This window comes from Schistocerca cancellata, chromosome 1, assembly GCF_023864275.1.
Source record: "Schistocerca cancellata isolate TAMUIC-IGC-003103 chromosome 1, iqSchCanc2.1, whole genome shotgun sequence".
Lineage (NCBI taxonomy): Eukaryota > Metazoa > Arthropoda > Insecta > Orthoptera > Acrididae > Schistocerca > Schistocerca cancellata.
This window is the reverse complement of record NC_064626.1, coordinates 412,021,927-412,034,220: the sequence shown is the minus strand read 5'-3', so window position 1 is coordinate 412,034,220 and position 12,294 is coordinate 412,021,927.

Sequence of the window (12,294 nt, the reverse complement as noted above, 5' to 3'; positions counted from 1 at the left end):
GGTGAACCACGATTGTATCCGATCAAGTGCAGCTCATACACTCTTTCCCATCGGAGGCCTATATCCCCAGAAACTGCATCTCCATTCACTTGGTGCTCTGCAGAGTCCCATTCAAGAAAGGGTACACAGGAAGCTCCTAAAAAAAATCGACTTTTGCGGATGTTATTGCTTCACTCTAGGCATTACTATGATCCTATCATCTTTTACATTACACGATCTCTACAATAGTATCTGGAGATTCGGGAGAATGTGTTACAGATTTCCAATGCGCTGAATCCTCCAAAAGACCGTCGGATATTATTAAAGCCTCCTTTAATTTCTATTTTCATGGCAATGGCGCATTTTCGTTAAGAAGTCTCAACAGTTGTTGACAGCGTTCTGATGGATTTTTCCTGCCTGAAGTCGAAATGCAATTGGCTGCGCCACTTAGCAGTATTCACCTGCATGTGGTCTGGTATGAGATTCTCCTCAAGACTACCCACTACATGGAACAAAAAAATTTGTGAGCGTTTGGCAGTCAACGAGATTTTTTATTATTATTGCGCTTACAGCCTTCAGATTATGGAAAATTTCCCAGTGACAACAGCGTACCATTCATTAAAAATGTGTTACTGCACGATCTATACAGTAAGCTCCTGCAATGTCTCACGGCGATACCGTCAGAAGGAGGGGTATGTAGATGATATGCTCGGCGGAGAGCGTCGAGCTGAGTGGACTGTTTCGTCATGTCACATGACTGAAATCCTGATATCTTGTACTAATTTTCGGCTTGATACTCGAGTGTAGGAAGGGCAAGACACCCGATATCACCGCATTCGATCGACGTCAGATCACGTTTGCCCGATTTATGAGAACTCCGATATCAACATCTTAATGAGGTGTATTGTGAGTACCTCTACAAACGGTAAAAAGTCACCTCCAAAGTCACCTAGTCGCAGATTGTAACAGCGGATATATGAGTCATCGTGCAGCAAATCTCTCGATAATTCTCTGCTAGCCAACAACAGCTGGTGGGCCGACGTATCATACAGGATCACCTCAGTAGTAGAGTACTGGAGCTCTGGCTGCAGTTTTGATATCAAATGAATATATGATATGCAAATTAATTAAACCGATCAATTTATAAGCCTCCCTCCAAACAACACATACCCCTACCCATCTCGAATGACGTCATGTGTTATCCTTAGCCTGCACGTGCGTCCCAGACCCCCTTCCCCAACCTCTCCCTCCATCACCTTATTGGAGGGAGTTTGGATTTTTGGCGGGAATTTCATTGTCCCAAGGCTGTGCTGACGTCCCACCCCACCAGGGAATTGGCGGGAAATTAAAAATGGCTGTGCCCTTTCCGGAACTCGAATCCTGGTTCTTCTGGACGGGAAGCCCACGTGAACCCATCAACACATGGAAACTGCCCAGATGCAGGAGAGGAAGGTTAGGTTAGTGTACTTTATTTATTTTTGTTGGAAAACTGAAGTAACGACCGGTCCTAATTACGTAATTAATCATACAGATTGGCCTAATTACACAACTTCATGCACAGTCCTACACAAGGACTGCCCAGAATCGCAATACAGCTCAAAAATTGACGACGCCATACAACTGGAGTTACCCAGGTAGAAAAAAAATTCACAATACGACTCGAAACTAGTGACAAACGCACTCAAACTCTACCCTACATCTACAACCTGGCAGAAAAAAGGCTGGTGTGTAAGATACTATATTTATTTTTTTGGCGGGAAATACTTTCACTGACGAAACGCTAGTGTTGGACAGAGAGGAGTTTCATAATTGTATTACCTGTAAGCATACAGCTGAGGGCTGTATCTATCGCTGTTTGACTTCAGAGTTCGCTACAGACGACTACTCGATAATCGTCTTACATCCCTGGTAATCGAAGCCACTACATGCTACCGCAACTGATGGAAAATGCATCACTGTTCTAATTAAATTTCCTTTAATTCACGTCTATGGTCACAGATTTTTAGGTCCTCAGACTACAGGTTTCGGTCAGCAAATGACCATCTTCAGTTCCGTTTTATAAAAACATATCCTAATATCCTGGTGCCATAATGGCATCATCAAATGCTCAACACAAAATCAGAGCCAGCATTTGATGATGCCACTGCTCCTGTATATTACGACATGTTTTTATAAAACAGACCTGAAGATGGACATTGTTCACCAAAAGCAGTTGTTTGAGAACCTAAAAATCTCTGACCTCAGATGTGAAGTAAAGGAAATTTATTTTTGGGTCACTGTACAATTTGCTACCATGTCGCAGCTGGTGGAACTATTCTAACTACACATCGAAACTGTCATATAAAAAAACAGCACTTATAACGAATGTGTCATAATGCAACACTTTTACGGCAGAAAATTGTCATCCTGAAAGACTGCAGAGGGGGTGGTAGTTGAATGTGCATTCTCTTCCAAGTACGATCAAAAACTGCCAAAAACTAGAGGCCCTCTTACCTCCCCTAATCCCTCCCACTCCCTCCATCCCTCCCTCAACTTACTGCTACTGCCATGCGGCTCGTGTTTTTTTTTTTTGCGATGTACCGCCTTCCAGCCGGCGGACAAAAGACATCCACCCACCTTAAGGTGATGGTCCAGAATCAGGACTTCAACACAAAAAGATGTAAATTCAACTCAACAATAGGAGTGAAATGGAGGGCTGCACGAAGTGCAACTTGTTTGTTCATTTAAAATATAGCAACACAGCCCCGCACCACACACCACTACCTGGTCAGTGGGCAGCTACATTGGCGACCTCACACATAGACTACGCACACCCCTAATGCCTCCAATAGGCCTGTTGTACTGTGATGGAGAAGACGTTTATTTAACGTCAACGCTTCTCTTATAACCAAGCATCTATTAAAAAGGAAACACAATCGCGAAGATAATAAATGTCCTCTTTCCACGAAAACAGGCGCAGTTCTATGAGCAAAGTCGATATAGTTTTTATGCTTGACTGCAGGATACGATTCACATATCATTACTTTGCGACATCCAACAAAGTGCACCATCGCCGATTGCAGATGAGGCCTGTACCTGTCCACCCTGGGTAAAATTGAGAAAAAAACTCTCATTATTTTTCTGCAAAAACTACCGATCACCACAGAATGTCCTCGTTGTTTCGAAACTGTCATCGAAGTAAATAAAAATCGAGAATTTAAACTCCAAAGAAAAAACATCTATGTTAAACATTTTCTTTCAGCTTCATGGACCAATAGCACAACCTGAGAGCGTCTCTCGCATTCAAATCAGTGTCTGTAAATAAACTGTCCTGCACGTTTGTGTTACAAACTTTTCACACACATGAAATAACATTAGAGAATACAAAAAACAAATCGTTAGAGCCTGTCTTGTAATAGAAACTCCCATAAGATTTTACCGCATCTCTCTCTCTTCCATTACATTGAAACCAATTACCATCCGTGTGCTTCTATTTGATATTTCTGTTCCATAGCTCCCATGTATTGACGTGTCTGTAAAGTTTCTGATCATACAGCAGATTCTCGTGCTCTAGTTTTGTAGGCAATTTGTTCAACACAGCCTGTTTCAAACAAACTACTCACTCGTCGGGAAAAAACACTATAATATCAAGGTTCCAAAATGAACTACAATTCAAATTGTGTCTACTTTATAATCGGAGGTTATGAAATATGAAATAACACAAGAGTTGCGTTAACACCTGTCTTTTAAACACGCAATTGTTACAGTAATAATAAAAACAGTAATGATTTGACGAGAATAGATACAGCCAATTTCCATTAGCTTTATGAGCAAAATCGGTGTAGTTTTGAGAGAACTTTCTGCATCCAATCTTGAACAAGTCATACCACTCCTCATAATAGAAAGTCCTACAAAATTTTACCGCATCTCACTCTTCCGATAAATTGAAGAAACAAATACTGTCTCTGTGTTGATATCGAGCATATTACATACATCGCCCCACTGGAGCATGTGGCCAGTGTTTGACGTCGCATGCACAGATCTGTGTAAAGTTTTGTCGATTGTATAGGAGGACTCGAATTCGAGAGTAGGAAAAGGGAGAGAAGGAAACATAGGTGGTGAATATGGATTGAGGGAAATAAATGAAAGAGGAAGCCGTCTGGTAGAATTTTGCACAGAGCATAACTTAATCATAGCTAACACTTGGTTCAAGAATCATAAAAGAAGGTTGTATACATGGAAGAATCCTGGAGATACTAGAAGATATCAGATATATTATATAATGGTAAGACAGAGATTTAGGAACCAGGTTTTAAATTGTAGGACATTTCCAGGGGCAGATGTGGACTCTGACCACAATCTATTGGCTATGAACTGTAGATTAAAACTGAAGAAACTGCAAAAAGGTGGTAATTTAAGGAGATGGGACCAGGATAAACTGACTAAACCAGAGGTTGTACAGAGTTTCAGGGAGAGCATAAAGGAACAATTGACAGGAATGGGGGACAGAAATATAGTAGAAGAAGAATGGGTAGCTCTGAGGGATGAAGTAGTGAAGGCAGCAGAGCATCAAGTAGGTAAAAAGACGAGGGCTAGTAGAAGTCCTCGGGTAACAGAAGATATATTGAATTTAATTGATGAAAGGAGAAAATTTAAAAATGCAGTAAATGAAGCAGGCAAAAAGGAATACAAACGTCTCAAAAATGATATCGACAGGAAGTGCAAAGTGGCTAAGCTGGGATGGCTAGAGGAGAAATGTAAGGACGTAGCGGCTTATCTTACTAGGGGTAAGATAGATACTGCCTACAGGAAAATTAAAGAGACCTTTGGAGAAAGGAGAACCACTTGCATGAATATCAAGAGCTCAGATGGAAACCCAGTCCTAAGCAAAGAAGGGAAAGCATAAAGGTGGAAGGAGTATATAGAGAGCCTACACAAGGGTGATGTAATTGAGGGCAATATTAAGGAAATGGAAGAGGATGTAGATGAAGATGAAATGGGAGATACGATACTGCGTGAAGAGTCTGACAGAGCACTGAAAGACCTGAGTCGAAACAAGGCCCCGGGAGTAGACAACATTCCATTGGAACTACTGACGGCCTTGGGAGAGCCAGTCATGACAAAAATCCACCATCTGGTGAGCAATATATGTGAGACAAGCGAAATATCCTCAGACTTCAAGAAGAATATAATAATTCCAATCCCAAAGAAAGCAGGTGTTGACAGATGTGAAAATTACCGAACTATCAGTTTAATAAGCCACGGCTGCAAAATACTAACACGAATTCTTCACTGACGATTGGAAAAACTGGTAGAAGCTGACCTCGGGGAAGATCAGTTTGGATTCCGTAGAATTGTTGGAACACGTGAGGCAATACTGACCTTACACCTTATCTTAGAAGAAAGATTAAGGAAAGGCAAACCTACGTTTCTAGCATTTGTAGACTTAGAGAAAGCTTTTGACAATGTTGACTGGAATACTCTCTTTCAAATTCTAAAGGTAGCAGGGGTAAAATACACGGAGCGAAAGGCTATTTAAAATTTGTACAGAAACCAGATGGCAATTATAAGAGTCGAGGGGCATGAAAGGGAAGCAGTGGTTGGGAAGGGAGTGAGACTGGGTTGTAGCCTCTCCACGATGTTATTAAATCTGTATATTGAGCAAGCAGTAAAGAAAAATTCGGAGTAGGTATTAAAATCCATGGAGAAGAAATAAAAACTTTGAGGGTCGCCGATGACATTGTAATTCTGTCAGAGACAGCAAAGGACTTGGAAGAGCAGTTGAATGGAATGGGCAGTGGCTTGAAAGGAGGATATGAGATGAACATCAACAAAAGCAAAACGAGGATAATGGAATGTAGTCGAGTTAACTCGGGTGATGCTGAGGGAATTAGATTGGGAAATGAGACACTTAAAGTAGTAAATGAGTTTTGCTATTTGGGGAGCAAAATAACTAATGGTGGTCGAAGTAGAGAGGATATAAAATGTAGACTAGCAATGGCAAGGAAAGCGTTTCTGAAGAAGCGAAATTTTTTAACATCGAGTATAGATTTAAGTGCCAGGAAGTTATTTCTGAAAGTATTTGTATGGAGTGTAGCCATGTATGGAAGTGAAACATGGATGATAAATAGTTTGGACAAGAAGAAAATAGAAGCTTTCGAAATGTGGTGCTGAAGATTAGATGGGTAGATCACGTAACTAATGAGGAGGTATTGAATAGAATTGGGGAGAAGAGCAGTTTGTGGCACAACTTGACAAGAAGAAGGGACCGGGTGGTAGGACATGTTCTGAGGCATCAAGGGATCACAAATGTAGCATTGGAGGGCAGCGTGGAGGGTAAAAATCGTAGAGGGAGACCAAGAGATGAATACACTAAGCAGATTCAGAAGGATGTAGGTTGCAGTAAGTACTGGGAGATTAAGAAGCTTGCACAGGATAGAGTAGCATGGAGAGCTGCATCAAACCAGTCTCTGGACTGAAGACCACAACAACAACAACACTGGAGGATCTTCAAGAGCATAAAAGGAGGCGTGAAAGGCGCAGCATGATGCCATGGTTTGTTGCTATTATTGGAGAATCTAGACAATGTTGTAACGAAATATCACTAATGTAACTTCCGTTCAAGATGTTATGCTCTTTAGCGGGACGAATTTAAATGCGCTTACATCCCCTACAGAATTGTTTCTCGAAGAGTTTTTCCCTATTGTACAGCTGTAGTCCTGTCGAAAATAATGTACAAGCGGTTGAAATCGAGACTTCGCGATTGGTAATATGCGTGCATAGTGGGTAGAGCGTCAGCGGAAGACGGTTGAGGTTTGCATGCATAACTTGCTAACTGTTCATCTATAAATTACGTTGCCGAGGATGCGCATTCCGTAAGTATGGGGATGGGAAACTCTCACGGTCCAGGATGCTAAGTGGAGTCGAAACACTGTAACTAACGAATAACTTATTACTCGGATAAAAAAAAAATACCCAAAATCTGCAGTTTGTATATGTCCCGACATGGTTTTGGGGACTATCAGAATTTGAAGGTGTAAAGAAAAGTTGCGAAGCTCATGCGGTAAGCAACAAGAGCATATACGTATGGGAAGAATGATAAATATCAGAACAATAGCAGAATCAACTCTGTACACATGTCAACTGTTGCAGATCCCTACACGGTAGAGTGTTAGTCAGATGAACATCTAGAAATGTATAAGACTTTTGAGCTCCCATCAAGTGCGTCTCTATATGAGACTGCAGACAAGTTCCCTGATATGCCATAGAAGTACAGGGATTTGTTTCCAGCCTACGAGTTTCCAATCTGCGCCACTCGTTGAGTCCCATCTAGGTATGAGGCGACTATACTTTTCATGATCTTCCTGTCCAAAATGTATGCATGTAGATCATCAGGAAGAGGGGAATCCTTAGGACTTTCCTCGTGTAAAATTAAACAGTGCATGGGTATGCCAGCAATACGACCATATACATACGGAAAAATGTCAAATAAATATGTAAAAATGACAGAAAAGTGGTAAAAAAGAGGGTATAATTATGACAAATTGGTGAGAAATATGTAAAATTGAGGGAAATACAACGAAATTTGTAAAATTGAGAAAAAAACTTGCAAAATTACTTAAATTGATTGAGAATACATAAAATTAAAGCAAAAGTTCCACGAAATGGGTGAAATTCAGGTGGACTGGTGGTACCCGGACACTCAACACCGAGAAAAGCTTAAAAATTATGCTCTGGGTGCATTCACTTTTAACCCTCCCCCTCCCCCTGTAAACTACGTGGGTTTTCGTAACGCATATTCCAACAAAGACGAAATAAATATTACACAGAGGCGCCATATTGAAGCAGAAAAACATACAGTATCCCAATCTACAAATGTGTTCTCACACATGCAGTCAAATATACATATTGCTGAATTATGGCCTGTTCTGACAAACAATGATATTCCTTAAGTACTAAGGAGAAGAATCGATACGTTTATCAGACTTAAGCCGTTCCTAGAGTGTTCTGTAGGAGAGTGGACTGATGTCACATGTATCACCTTAAATAGTGTGTGTGGGGGGGGGGGCAGGGGGGTGGGATGGGGGGTACACTCGAGAGATGTGATGTTAGGAAGAAATTGCATATTATCTTACACAAGAGCAAAACTACCCAACATCAGAAAGGACGTCTTGTTCGTGCAAGGGGAATACTACCAGAGCTGTCGTAATGCTACTGTAAACAGCAATAAGACCGTTACATCTCCTTTGGCTACTGACCGTGTTGTTTACACACTCACGAAGTTGCTGCTTCTTCGTGTGCATTTTCGTGCAACAGGGTGTGTGTGTGGGTACCTCAATGTATCAGCTATCAAATATATTCATGTCCATTTTTCTTAACTCTATTTCCTAGTGAGACATACCCGCATTCGTCAAACCCGATACTACTACTACTACTACTACTACTACTAATGACACACACGACTGATACGGTAAGTGTGATTGGGGATAAGTACATTTTCGACTTAAAACGACGTATAAAATACGTTAATTTCCTAAGAGACAGTACAGAACAGCAGTCTCCAGACTTCGTTCTAGTTGGTTAATAAGCAACTTGAGTGGTGAATAAAAACTGACAATGCCATCCTAGAACACCAGAATGGTGGAGAAGGAAGTAGTTTTATCATTTTACAGTTTGTCTCTGTAGCAATTGGGGTAGGAAACTTGCGGGGTGGTCGTATGCTTGATGTTGGACAAATATACATTACTAGCCATTAAAATTGCTACACCACGAAGATGACGTGCTACAGACGCGAAATTTAACCGACAGGAAGAAGATGCTGTGATATGCAAATGATTAGATTTTCAGAGCATTCACACTAAGTTGGCACCGGTGGCGACACCTACAACATGCTGACATGAGGAAAGTTTCCAACCGATTTCTCATACACAAACAGCAGTCGACCGGCGTTGCCTGGTGAAACGTTGTTGTCATGCCTCGTGTAAGGATGAGAAATGGGTACCATCACGTTTCCGACTTTGATAAAGGTCGGATTGTAGCCTATCGAGAATGCGGTTTATCGTATCGCGACAATACTGCTCGCGTTGGTCGAGATCCAATGACTGTTAGCAGAATATGGAATCTGTGGGTTCAGGAGGGTAATACGGAATGCCGTGCTGGATCCCAACGGCCTCGTATCACTAGCAGTCGAGATGACAGGCATCTTATCCGTATGGCTGTAACGGATCGTGCAGCCACGTCTCGATCTCTGAGTCAACAGATGGGGACGTTTGCAGGACAACAACCATCTGCACGAACAACTCGACGATGTTTGCAGCAGCATGGACTATCAACTCGGAGACCATGGCTACGGCTACCCTTGACGCTGCATCACAGACAGGAGCGCCTGCGATGGTGTACTCAACGACGAACCTGGGTGCACGGAAGGCAAAACGTCATTTTTTCGGATGAATCCAGGTTCTGTTTACAGCATCATGATGGTCGCATCCGTGTTTGGTGAGATCGCGGTGAACGCACATTGGAAGCGTGTGTTCGTCATCGCCATACTGGCGTATCACCCAGCGTGATGGTATGGGGTGCCATTGGTTACACGTGTCGGTCTCCTCTTGTTCGCATTGACGGCACTTTGAACAGTGGACGCTACATTTCAGATGTGTTACGACCCGTGGCTCTACCCTTCATTCGATCCCTGCGAAACCCTATATTTCAGCAGTACAGTGAACGACCGCATGTTGCAGGTCCTGTACAGGCCTTTCTGGATACAGAAAATGTTCGACTGCTGCCCTGGCCAGCACATTCTCCAGATCTCTCACCAACTGAAAACGTCTGGTCAATGGTGGCCGAGCAACTGGCTCGTCACAATATGCCAGTCAGTATTCTTGATGAACTGTGGTATCGTGTTGAAGCTGCATGGGCAACTGTACCTGTAGACGCCATCCAAGCTCTGTTTGACTCAATGCCCAGGCGTATCAAGGCCGTTATTACGGCCAGAGGTGGTTGTTCTGGGCACTGATTTCTCAGGATCTATGCACCCAGATTGCGTGAAAATGTAATCACAAGTCAGTTCCAGTATAATATATTTGTCCAATGGATACCCGTTTATCATCGGCATTTCTTCTTGGTGTAGCAATTTTAATGGCCAGTAGTGTATCTTGAATTAGAGTATTAAGAGCGTCGCATTCCGCATGACTACTACTTCGGAAACTGTATGGCATTAACCATATAGCATTTTTAGGTGCAGAACCATGTAAGCATTGGGGAGTGTGTTTATGTTCTACGATCGCTTCTGTCAAGCCGGACTCCAGACAGTGGAACAATCCTTCAGAATTGATAGTACAACTGATGTATGTGAAATGTTTCAAACTCCATTCGTCTGGAGGTCCTTCACATATAAACCACATGTTTCTTCTTAACCATCTGTTATATTACTGCAACAATCTCATGTCTACTATACATCGATAAGAGGCGCTATCCTCCTAGACACGCACTCATCTGGAGAAATCTTGTGCTTTTGGATGAGTGCCGTGGGCAAGATTGGTGCTGCCAGGAGGACTGGTCAAAGACAAAGTGGGGGGAATGTGTCAATCTCCAGTTTTATCTTACGAATGCGAGGATACTGTGTGACGCCCATCCACAGAGGGAAAGATGGACAGTCGGAATTGAAAATTCTGCACTACGATCGATATGCTGGACGTATGTACATAACCTAATTGCATCGGTACAGGACGTTGTCTGGTACATTTTGGTGTACATGGTTGAATGGATGTACTGCACAGTCATCTAGCTACATTGGCAATCTAATATATGGTACTTGCAAAGTAGTGAAGGAGTTCTTTAGCGATGATGCGGAACCTGGGAAGCATTGGCTGGAGTTGAATTATGGAACAACCGGGGAAATTGCTGAAACTGATCGTGCTATCCACTGTGGTGCGTATACATACATCATCCCGTATCAACACTGTTTTTCCCATTCCGTGCGTCCGCTGGTACGCTGTTGATTGCTGCATCATCATTGGCTGACACCACTTGGTTGAGCCGGCCGGAGTGGCCGAGCGGTTAAAGGCGCTACAGTCTGGAACCGCACGACCGCTACGGTCGCAGGTTCGAATCCTGCCTCGGGCATGGATGTGTGTGATGTCCTTAGTTTAGTTAGGTTTAAGTAGTTCTAAGTTCTAGGGGACTTATGACCACAGCAGTTGAGTCCCATAGTGCTCAGAGCCATTTGAACCATTTGAACCACTTGGTTGAGATGGAGGGAGCCTTGGCGGAACATTGGATATATGCTACTTGTCACTGAGCATGGGATTAATGTAGAGGTCATCACCTTCAGAAAGTTGTTTGGAAGCGTTCCTCAGTGCTGCAGACTCGTTCTTTTTCCATATGCTGTGACGACCTCCACACGTTTTTATTTTTTAGAAAGGTATCCGTGCTACCTCGCGCATATCGTGAACGGCACCTTCCTGCAATGGTCAACATTGGAACAGTAATCACGTACATAACTGCAAAATGAGGAAAAAATGCTCTTCGAAACAGAACACCGAGATATCTGCTACCCTGTAGCTGTGGAACATGAGATTAGCTGTATAGGTCATCACCTTCAGATAGCTGTTGGAAACCCTCTATAATGCCGCAAACTCTTCCAGTTTGCGTATGTTGGGATGTCTCCCACATTTCTTCTCAATGAGAAACATCGCCTCTGTGTTTTATTTCTACCAACCTGTGTGTTGTGGGAGCCGCGTAGTTTACACCATGCGATGTTCAGCTCTCTGTGAGAGCCAAAGAATCGAAACACGTCAATATCGCATTAGCAGCTGACATGGACCACGGAGCAATGGTAGAAAAACAAAGTGTATGGAGGTGTACACTGCTTGGATGTGTTACATCCGAAAAAACAATGTATTATACTGCTTATGAAGGACCAATACAGGAATCCTCTCTTGTGATTGATTGTCTTTTGGATATGGTCTTCATCTAGTACAGTTGGTAAAACTTTACACAGATCTGTGCAAGTGACTTCGAGAATTGGCCACATGCTCCAATGGAGTGATACGTGGATATGTACGAGGGTTGCCCAGAAAGTAATGCGCCGCATTTTTTCTTCAACAATTCTTTATTTTCATCCACACACCCTATTTTTCCTGTAATTTCCACCCCATACGGCCTTACCGCAGCGCAAAACAAGTGCATGTATGCAATGACAGTACCACTCCTTGTCCTGTTGGCAGAGCCAGCGCTTCACTGTGTGGATCACCTCCTCATCGCCCTCAAAATGTCTTCCATGAATGGCATCCCTTAATGGCCGAAACACATTGGGTCCAAGGGAGCTAGGTCAGGGCT